The following is a 12012-nucleotide window of genomic DNA, read 5'->3' as shown; positions in this document are numbered from 1 at the left end:
TTCCTGTTTTCAAATTGTCTGCTAAGTCTTTAGAAAGCTAACCAGTTACCCAGAGTTATTTTTGAAACTATGTGTGGAATCACCATGATTATCTGGGGAAATCCAGTTTATGATTTTGAATATGTCATTTATAAATCAAATTGCCAAAGCTTGCTTTAAAAATTGTTTTCTGATATACGCTTGTTGATATTAATTTTGTTTTTTTAACCTGAAACTGTAGTTGAACATGTAATCCACAGTGATTAATGTTTGCATAATGTTCCATTTTCCTATTTATGTAATATATACAGGCAGATAGTAATTTTCTCAAGCTGGTTCATTAATTATATCTATTGGATGGATGTCCTTTGTTATTGTTTTGTAACTTATATATTGATCTCTATTATATGAAACCCTCAGTCTTTGCTATTCACTGACAGTTGGACAGAAAAGCCACATGACTATCTGAATTCAAACATGAGGGTTTGCACATGCAAACTGTCATCAAGCAGAACTTGGACATCGCTGCTGACTTGCACTAATATGAAGTTTTGTAACTTCTGTATGACTGAGGCATCCCCCCTCCCTAGTGTCTTTTTTTTAAAGACCGTACTGGTATTTTTCTTCAATTAGTTGCCAAATTAGAATAAAAATAAAATAAATAAAATTAAAGAAATCAGTGTGTAGTGATCTTAAAAGTAGGCAGATTGGTGCAGGAAGATGGCTAGCAGTTCATCATAGTGATTATGTAGCCGTGGAAGAAATATTGAAAAGATCCAAGAAGCAGATCACAGACAAGAGTAGACATGACAGCGAGCTGCTTTGCACAAGTGGCATTTTGAATGTATGAAGTGAGAAACACTTTTGTTTGCACCTTTGTCTAAATTAGATTTGGTTCAGGGTGAATTGTGCACAGGTAAAATTTTCAAATGGAAAAAAGTAAGTTTGTATAAAAGTGAGCTGGAAGTAGAAGCTGTTTCTTATCTTTGTACCTATTTGGACTATTTGTAAAACAAGGACAGTGATGTTTACTTATATTTCTGTAATGCTCTTGAGTTTCACAAAGGAGAGCATCTTGAGTGAAAGGAAAAACTTGTCATTCATTAAAGTAATTTTAAATCCAATTAGGGAAGGTACACAGAAACGGTTCATTCCTGGTTTGTTGTTATGACGTTTAGGGCTGTGTTCAGTGCTGCTATTTATTTGCCAATTCAATATGATGTACTCAGTTCTAAAATAAAGGTAATGCAAAGTATGGCTGTGTTCTAGAACTACACTACAAGTAAAACCCTGGATACATAATTAAGAAAAACTAATAAAATTGCTTGTGTAGAAATTAATGTATCTCTCCCAAGGCTTTTCACATTATGCATCCTATCTGCAGGGGGGAGGTGTTTGGCCTCTGTGCAGGCACCTTTTGGCTGCCTGCGTTTGTTCCTGTTCCTCGCAGTATCCCTGTTCCAGGTATTTCATTTGCTTGCTTTGAAAAAGTAACACTGTAAAACTATTCCAACCGATCTAAAAATATGCAGGTAAAAATAAAAAGGGTGAAAAAGTATCAGTCAAGTATTTAGCCTGCTAGAAAACAGAGGTTTTAACTGCAGCATTAAGCCTTTGTATCCACTAAAGTGCCCTTCACCAACTATCTGCACATTACAAAAATCCTTCACAAACACTTTTTTATGGTCAGATTCAGCCACTCTTACTTGAGCTGAGAAGTACCATATGCTTCAGGTAACCTCTCTAAAGCGGTTGCCAGTGGGACTACTTTTGTAACTGCTCACCAATGTGAGCAGAGGTTACACAATCTCACCCATGGTGAATAATAATGTCAAAGAGCCATTAACAGTGCAGAGTGACAAAGTGTGGAGAGATCCATCAGCTCATCCTGTGTTTAATGAAACAGAAATGAACATCGTATTGCCCTTGTTTTCTGTCAGATTTTCCAGGTCTCCATGAGGCTTATTAATCTTAGGGTGTAATGGAAAATGTGTTGCTATGTTACACACTACAGCAGCCTTTGCGCTCGAAGGATTGAAGGCATTATTAGTCTTTGTCTTATTTACATACTGTACTTGGGTGCGTGCTACCATCGCTGCACTTAGGGCACGGTGGAGAGTGCAGTTATAAAATGTTTGTGGATTTCTGAGGTGTGTGTACTAATGCATGCGACCAGATGGCTGCATGGTAAGTCATTTTAACCTGAAATAATGATCAAAAACCCTCTTTTGAGAAACACTGCCAACATGCACGACAGACCTTGGAAGTTTACTGTTATGAAAAATAGGAAATAGGAAGGATAGCTTGATAACTGCATTTTAGTGCACCCCAAAATGAATGTTCCCACGTTTCTGAAAAATTTTAGGCTCTCAAAAGCAAAAGGTAGAAAATGTATGGGGAAATGGTATTATTGTCAGGTACTGATTTCAGTAAGCATGTCATAAACTTTCTCTATGACTTTTTAATTTTTAGATTTAAGGACCAGTTTCAGATAAATGCTGACAAAAACAATATTGTGTTTACAATTGAGATCTAGTTGTTTTCATTCTATATTACTTAAAAAAAAAAAAAAAAAAAAAAAAAAAAAAAAGCTGTTATGCCTGTTAAGAAAAGTCCTAGCTTCCAGGCACAGGTGAGGAATCCAAGTTGGGACATATGAATGTAGTAGATGCCATTCCAGTGAGATTCTTGTGCCTTATTTTCAGCTTGTGTGGCACATTACTCTTACCAAGATCTTTGTACAAATTCAGCTTCACTAGTGATAAGAAAGCATTGCAAAATTATACATCGAATAGTCAGAAGATATATCATACCCCTGACTACTATTTTATATTTTAATAATAGTAAGGATAGAAGGATCTATTTCTTTTGTTTGAAGAATTAATAACTCAGTGACATTGCAGATTTTTTGACTTGTGCGTCTTTGGAAATTTGTAAGATTAGGCAGAAATATCATGTGTTTATTAGAAGCAGTGGAAATATTTACCTTGAGTATATTCATTATGTAAGCAATGATTTTTCTCTTTTTTTGCCTTGTATTTTACAGCAAACTTTGTTTATCAGCAAGGCATGTGTTGATACAAGTTTCAGAATGAATTAGCTGTGTGTAGACATTGTAGCAGTACTTCTCCAATGTTTCCCAAGTCATTTAGGTTTGATTAGAGCCTGCTGAAGGCTTCCCAGCAGTGTGCACAAAAACCAAGGCTGCAAGCCCCTCTTGGGCCGCCACAGTGAAAGACAGGTGAAGAGAAGGGCTTGGGCTGGGGTGCCACTTGCAGAGTACTGGGCTTACTTGCTCCTGCAGATCTGGGATTGGGATGGAGAGGAGCTGTTGGTAACAACAGAGGTGTGCTGGGATCTCCACCAAGTGTCTCTGCCCAGAGTGTTCCCCATCACATCAGTGGTGATGGTGACAGGCTTTTGAGGGCCACGAATAGGTGGCAGAAAGTTTCAGTGTCCTCAGCTGGCTGCTGTCATATGCAGTTGTGTTGTTTGCCTGTGCCTGCCATTGGCCAGGGTGCTACTTCTCCTGCAGAATGGCTGATTTTTTTTTTTTTTTTTTTTGCCTGGAGTTCTGTTCCTTTCTTTTAGTGCACAATGCAATTATGAAGTAATTGCATAACATGTACACTTTGCCAAATTTTGAAAATTGCCATGTTTGAAAAGGAATTGCTGCCATTCACAGTGCCAAACTGACTAATCACAATTAAGGGAAAAATACAGCACTTTTTTAAAGCTTCAAGTGAGTAGGAGTATTACACTTCCTGAAGTGATAAGAGTAATTCCATTAGTGAGAATTCCCACTTAAAGTGTGGTACTTTTGTGCTATTTTAGAAAGAATTTTCACTCTTTTGAAAATGTTCTTATGGCTGTATGCAAGTCACCTAAAAGTACATAACTGTTACATTTGCATACTGGCAGCATCCTGTTAGGAGTTAATTACATGCTTTTTTTTTAATAATTATGTTCCTGGTGCGGTTCCAGGCTAGATAAATGCTGGTGTAATACCATCACAGTTTGAAAGACACACATGCCTATCTGTGTATTTTACTGGAAGTCATTTATAATGACAATTTTCTATTCTGAGATTTGGCCCTATAAGTTTTTGGGACCTCTGCAGCTTCCTCAACCTCTCCTTATTTTGAGTAGAAGGACTGTTAATGCAGACTCCCATGTAATGGCTACAGGACAGTGCAACTCTTTCCTTTGTCAGCGGTAGGAGCAACTGATGGCAAGTCTTTTACAGCAAGTGAATATATTTAAAGAAAGATAGTAAATTATTCTGGGATGGAAGGAACCACCATATTTTCAGTGACCCCAGAACTGTTCACACATCAGAGGTAGGTTGTCAGATATATACTCCCAGGTTACTAGCAGGGCAGGGAATCGCTTTCATTCTCGTCACACTGACTGTTCAGTTATTCCCTACAAAACTGAATACAAAATGACATCTTAGCTGCTATCTCAAGTTCGCAATTTCTGTCTTGCAGCCTACCTCTCCCAGAAAAGTCCCTAAATGTCTGTGCCAAAATAGGGTTTTAGCAATAGGACTACATTTCCTCCTGTTTTATCTTGTATGGAGTAACTACTAATTGAGAAATAAAGTAAGTGAGAATGACCCTTTTGGCTGGTGATTGTGCCTTTTACCTGGGAAGTGGGCCACTGGGGTTTCAGAACCTGCTTCAGTGAAACTTTAATTACTTAAAGAAAGTGGAATTGTATCAAGGAGAGAAGTGAGCGGCCCTCAGCCACCTCATAGCTATCAACCAGAGACAGGCAATGCATTCCAATCCCCCCAGGCAGAGAAGGGAATTAAACCAGGTTACTCCCACATCACAAGTAAGAGGAAGATGCCACTTTGACAGAATTGTGAATCTAACCTTGTTTTCTGCTGCTTTTCTATTCAAGAGCCAAAACCAGAATGTTTTGTTGTGAACTATGTAGTATTTTTTTGTGACAAATGAAATATTATCAGGAAAATTTATTTCATAATTTTAAAAAAGTTCAGGGTTTTTAAAAAGTTGTTTTATGAGAACCAACATTTTACTTGATTTTCTTGTATCAGCTAAAGGAAGCTCGGTATACTTCTAATCTTGCCAGTGATTTTAGGTATAGGTAGTTTGTGTTATATGATTTATATTCTGTGCAATGCTAACACATCACATTACTTAAAATGTAAATTTATTTATAAATATGCACACATATATAGTATATGTTTGTATCAATTTAGATTTATGTAAAATATATCGAAGTCTTGTTACAATAAATTCTGTAGAATTACTAACAGATTCCTGTTGAACTGTGGCCAGATGTAGAAACCTCTTAGGAGTTTTCCTTTTCTTCATCATTGTCTCTATGCTTCTTAGTGTTAAAAACATAGGATTTCTCCCTTCTCTTTAAAAAAAAAAAAAAAAAAAAGCATTTATATTTTTTGTTTTTAAATAATGTGTTAGTTATCAATATGTGATATATTTCAACACTCATAAAAGTAAGATTTCTAGATAAACACAGATAGAAACATTTGTAACCATGTAAAAAAAAAATCAATTTTCATAAGGTTACATCTTTTTACTTCTCTGTATATACAAAGACTATATTAAAAGAGAGATTAAATTTTACTCTGCGGAGTAAAATGCAAACAGAAAATTATTTTTCATTTTTCAGTGCAAGCAATGGATTATCATTTATTTATGAGACTTTTTTTAATCTAGAATATATGGAAATCTTTTCTTGAAGCACAATGTAATATTGAATTGGGAATGTTGTCTGACAGTTTCCTTCTTACAGTTGCATAGAATGATTCTACTGTATGAATTTTTTAAAGAGGCTTCAATGTACTCTGCATTTGAAAGGGAGGAAGTAATCAGAGTAATCTTGAAGAATCTTATACATGCACCTCTTCTATCCCTTCGTTCTTCAAACTTCTGCAGGAAAGACCAGGCTATAGCAAATTTTAATTTCAAGGAAAATGTCCAGGTATTTTTCACTTCTCCCAGCATTCATCTGCATGCAAAAGGCCATTGCTGTGGCCAAAACACATACAGACTCACACATTTCTAATACTTTTTCATTCTGCTAAGGGCATTACTCTAACACAATCAGTACAGAGCCATGGATTTTAATCAGAGTGTGAATCTGGTGGTGGTAAATGTGTCCGGTGTTTAAAGGGTTTATTATGTTTTGTCTGACAATGAAAGGTAGAAGTTTAAAAGCTGTTTTATCCCCCAGAAATCTTTTTTTTTTTTTTTTTTGGTGATTGGGTATAACTTCCCTTGTTGTCAGAGGAAATTATCTTAAGAGCTACTTAGGTAGCAGTGCTCCTCCAGTATTTCAAGTCTGTAGGTGTGTAATTGGAAGGATCCATAACAAGTCTTGTTAAATATTGATTAATACCTTGTCCAGGTATTATAGCAGCTTTGTGGCTGGTGTGACACCTGTTTTGGAAGCTATAGTTTGTATCAGAGATCCGAGGTCACCCAGTTGCCTTTGTTTTCCTAAAAACCCTAGTGTAAAACAGGCCCTGTGAGATCTGGACGGGTAGTCAAAATGAAGGACAGAACAAAAGATGCAAAAATAATGTCTTTATTATGATTAAATTTTCTACAATAGTCTGCCTTATAATTCAACGTTTTTGGTATTCATAAGTTATAGTGACAGGAAAATGTAATGCTAACCTATTAATTTAGGTTGATACGAATTTTACATTAAAATGCTTACAGGTTTTTATATATTAAAAGAGACTTTGGAGTGAAAAGAAGCTAATTAAGGAGAAATAAAGACCTGTGTGTCTTTTTGTATGTATACCTTCATCTAAATGTAGTTGTATAAACAGTAGAAAACCAAGGTATTTATGCACCAGTTGCTTTTTCCTTTCCCTTCTTCAACAGCTATCTGTATATTAATGATTATAATTTGAGTATCCTAAGGAGAAAAAACCATCCTTTTCCTGCAGAAAATACAGTGACAGAAAAGAGTTTTCTCTGCATTTGTTTAATGCTTAATACCTCAGTGGCCAGATAATAAACAGAGTATTTTGTATTAATTTCAAGCAGACATTCTACTTTCATCTTCAGCTTTCTATTGTATTACATTATACTCAACTCAGGAATCGCTACTGCCAGTCTCTATTCTTTTCTAATATTCTTACATTGTTTGTATCACTGGAGCAACTAGAAGTTGTATTTGAGATCAGATCCTAAACTGGTGAGTACATAGAGAACTTCTTACTGCAACGAATATGGGAATATTCTTTGTATAAGGGAAAAAAAAAAGTTTTTAGGTGTTGCATCTAAACTTTCTAGGGAAGCGAATTTTCATCTAGGTTCCATGTAAGCCAGTTTCTTCCCTCCAGCCATAGCCAATGCCATATGCTTCAAAAAAGGAGAGTGTAATGTAATCTACATCCTTGTCTTCATTTCTTCTAGAGTGTAACTTAAGCTGTAAAGCATGAGATAACACTGAGTATGAGAATTGGGTCTGCTGAGCTAAATCATGTTCGATAAGCGTAATGGCTTTACAGGAAGCAGACATGGTGTCTCTCAAGGTTCCTCTGTGCTGGTGAGATCCTACCCCTGTCTCCTGTAGCCCACTCTGGGTCGATGAAGGGACACAATGCTCTGGCTTTGCCTCTGCTCATTGCCTTTGCAGAGCTGACCTGACAGCCACCTGGCGCTGACAGGCAGAAGTCCGCTGGCCCTGAACCAAGCACGAGCACACAGTGCACTTCGGTTGTGTTGCAGTGCTGCAAAAATCGGAGGGGACGTTCCTTCACCCTTCCCACGTACACCGCTGTCATGGCACACTGGCTAATGCAAGTTGTTAGTCTGTAGAGCTTTGGAAGAAACGTGGGAATTAAGGTTTTGCAGTGCCTATGCATGCATTATGTCAGGCTGGTTTTCAATTTTTGTCTGAAGAAACCACCAAAACTGAACCAAGCTGGTTTTTGACAGCTCTGCTGTGGCCTCATCATGACTGTTGTTTTACCGTTACAGGAGATAACAAAATAGGGAGTTTGGATTGCAGGTTCAAAAGAACAGGTTGCAAAAAACAACCTTACTGAAGAAACTAAATTGATTTCAGAAAGAGTCTAATAGCAAAAGTCACAGTATGTTTAACATAGGTAATTATGGAAATTCTTCTAATGTTCTAGTTGGGCATCTAATATAAACACATCTTTGGTATGTCTGGCATTCTGGTCATAGTAAGAAAGAAGTATTTGTAAAAAGTTACATATGGGCATCTGAACTAATTGCTAAAATGACACCACATTAATTGGATAATTAAAGATTGTGAACATGTGGCTATTATATTCCTTGGGCATTAAGCCAACAATTTCTGTGGCTGGGAAAATGTCCCTTAACATAATTCACAATTCATCTGCTGTATCCTTTTTCATAGAAATAAATAAGCAACATGGGTCTTAAATTCAGATTAGAAAGTTGTAGCTGGTATTTTTAAATTGAGTTTTAAAGCACATTTATGATTTCCATTGTGTTTGTGTTTTAACACTTTTGAACGGTGGCAGCTTTGATTTTTTTAGCATCCATCTCACAAATTAATAGTATTGATTTTTGTTTTAGATTTATTGTTAGCATTTTGGAAAGTGTTCTGTAATTGTAGATACTTTGTAACATGAGACCTAGTGCTCCCTGGTTTATTTTGAAGAGGATGAGTGTTGGCACACAGTTTGAAGAACTTCGTAATAAGCAGTAAATTGTCTATGCGCTTTACCTTTACCTATCAAGGTTATTTGTCAGAAAAATTGTGTATGTGTGTGTGTCTGTGTGAAGTTTCAGTTATTATTTTTCTTGTTCTTAATTTGCAAGTAAAATCTGTGGTCTTTCAATACCTTAAAGTGACTGACCCCTAAATCTAATCACTCCAGACTCCTTTGAAAATTGACAAATATGTCAAATTTATCTTTGGCTATCAAAACATTTTTAAATTATTTCATTTGCTAGAAGCAGTAATAATTCTTAAGTTAGTAGTTACTGTTCCAGTGTGATTTGGTCTCACTGCTTTGTTGCTTTGCATACTATGAGTTTATAGCAATGTAATCTTCTTCTCATCTTATTCTGAATTATCAATTTTGCAAGAGTAAAAAAAAAATCAGTTTTACATTCTGGATGAGCAATTTATTGATTAGTCTGAGCAAAATGGTCACAAATGGTCAATACATGGTCAAAAGAGTGTCAGAGGCATGTAAAAGTAGATCTATATTTTTTATTTGTATGTTTGTTGACTTAGATATGCTTGCTTTCTTTTTGCTTTTCTATTATTTTATAAAATTAGTTGTAACAATTATTTTTATAACAGGAATGCAAAGTCACTGAGGAGTAAGAAATATAGGAATACCTCTTAGTCAAACAAATAATTACAATTACACTTTGTGCTGGTTTTAACCAGAAAAATTTGTTATGCTTCCAAATTTTCACAAGGTTCAGATAAAAATTGTTATTAGAAGATATGGTTTCCTATGTTACTTTTTTTCCTGAACAAGATTTTTTTTCCCCTACAAAACTTCTACATCAATGTGTATTGTACACCTGTGTCTGTGTTCATATCCAAACCAGTATGAGAGAGTTTCATGTTTGTGTCAAAAACACTGCAGTATCATTTACACTCCAATCATATTATTATCTGTTATATCACTATGGTGATGTCAAGATAAATAAGAAAGATAAACTTGTCCAGACAAAAGTATAAAAGGCGCTCTGAAGTACTTGAAAGTGCAAATTGCAACCAGAAATGTCAAGGCAGAAGAAAGTATTTCTGTAGATGGAATTGCATCCAAACATTGTTGGATACTGCTACCATAGTACCTTGCATTTAGAATGAAAAATTGTATTGTGTCATTTGTCTAAGCAATTGGTATTGCATTAGAGATCAGTTGACTGAGATATAGAGTCTATTTTACTCTTTGTTATGAAAGCTATCAAGACATTTAAAAAACAACAAATTTGCAGTGTATTTATGGGTGTATCTGAATAAGTGATGACAGATATAATGGACTTTGCAAAAAAAAAAAAAAATAAATCAGATTTACTGAGATACCTGAATTTTATTAAAGTAAAAAAGCCCATGGATTTGGCAACCAGTAGCGGTACCTAGTGCTATGAAAGAGCACAAAACGCTCGCTTTGCAGGTGGCCTGAACAAAATGTGCTGTGGCATACTCATTTCTAGTAAGTGAGCAAGGACTAGTTATACTTTTGAGAAAAACTGTTACCAGATTTTAAGTCTCATTCATCACCATTCTGAATAACAGTGTATTCATTGGCATCTTTCAGTGTGGGAGGGATAAGGAAGGAAAGTGAGGATTCGCTGTGATAATCAATGTCTTTAGAAACCTAGAAGGCAGAGGTAAATGGGTATACATTTTTGTTTTTTAAGTCTCTTCAGTTTCAGCACTGAAGTGTGGTCTGAAATTTGTCTTGCAGTGGTGAAGCTCCATCTCTAAGCAATGTGTACAGCACAGAGGCTCATTGTGCACAACAGCACGTGTATGATGCACATTTTGTTAAGTCTAAATGTTCCCAATACTTTGTCACTGCTTGAATGCAATTCAGCAGCTGACCCAGCAAGGGGAGCTGTAGATTAGTGTGGACAGTTCCATGGCTTCATAAACCAGAAATTCTCAAATAAGAGCATTTTCTTGAGAATGTATCTATCTCAACAAATTTCTGAATTTTCACAGTCATTTCAAGAAAGGGTTCCATAAAATACTTGGCTGCAGGTTTTGTGAGAAATCTGTTTATTCTCTCCCAGCCTACCCACCCTCCCCCCCAAATTAAAATGTTTGTAAAGCTGTGCTGGTTTTGTGAAATATTGAAAGAGCATCAATATCTCTGTGTGTGATATCAGTTCATCTGGGCCTGGATAATCTGGTACAGGAGTCAATGAACTTAATGCAGTATTGGTAATCCAAAAGGGTTTGAGTTAAGTGTTTTTGACATGCAGAATCAAGAGTCAAGGGCAAAGCAGACTTTAAATATTCCTTCAGCACAGTCTGGTAGGGATGTAATTGAATACCTCAGGTAAAGCATCTTATCAGAACTAAAGCTGGTTAGTGTCTCATCACCAAACAGGGAGGTGCTGTGTGTCTTCTCCACACAAGTGCTCTTTTGACATTGTTGAAAGTCCTTTGAGGTCTCAGTTCACACTGGAAAGTCTGTCGGGGATGCATTTGCACATTAATTCTACTTAAGCCAAGTTGCTCCATGGCATGGTTGTCATTCTAGCATTTTAGTAGTTAATGCCAAAGCAGCTAAAGGATTATGAGAAGTTGCACAAAAAAGAATCAGGAAAGAAATAAATATTGCATGTTCATGTTAATGTGATATAAATACTCATAATAAAATACAAAAATGTTTCCGCTCAGACTAGAATTATAGATCTTATGTTCCTTTAAGAGGCATACAGAGAGAATTTAGTGAAAAGACATTTATCATGAGACTAAACTGCCAGAAATTTTCTATCACAATCTATCACTGAGGTTGCAAAGAATTGTGCAGAAGAAACCTGAGTATAAACAATGTGTTCAAATGTCTGAGAACAGGCGAAGTTTTATGACTCCGATATTTCTAAGTCTTAAAGCTACATTATGGGTATTGTGATATTTGATATTTTAAACAGCAGCTCCTATAGGCGTGCTATCAGGCATAACTCTATTGCAAATAAAGGTCCTCCCACCTGTGAGTGTGGATAGTTTTGAACAGGGGGCTCAGGCAGAGTATTCAAACAGAAAGAGTTCAAAAGACATACGGCGATTTTACACTCTGATTTTGTGTTTGTGGTTTTATTACTAAATATATTGACAAATGAAGGCATTGTCATTTGGTCCTCTAATTTGCATTTTTTCCCTTCATTAGCAGTAGGCCTTAAGACTTCAGTGTGCACTTTCTTAAAGCAGAACTTGCTAGGGCATTACTTATTTTTTCCATCTATAAGATTCTTCATAATTTTGGGGGAGATGCAAAATAATTATAAATCTGAATATCTTTTTGTCCATTATTATGTGGTGAAAATAGCTTAT

At 35.9% G+C, this 12012-nt stretch overlaps 1 protein-coding gene across 8 annotated transcripts in view; it reads left to right on the top strand.

Moving 5' to 3' along the window:
- Positions 1 to 12012, top strand: part of WWOX (WW domain containing oxidoreductase) — a 550369-nt gene that overhangs the window by 203476 nt on the left and 334881 nt on the right. The window lies entirely within an intron of this gene.

Source organism: Falco punctatus, assembly GCF_963210335.1.
Source record: "Falco punctatus genome assembly, chromosome: 14".
In the NCBI taxonomy this organism is placed as follows: domain Eukaryota; kingdom Metazoa; phylum Chordata; class Aves; order Falconiformes; family Falconidae; genus Falco; species Falco punctatus.
Note: the sequence above shows the minus strand (reverse complement) of the source record. Positions and strands in the feature narration are given on the sequence as shown.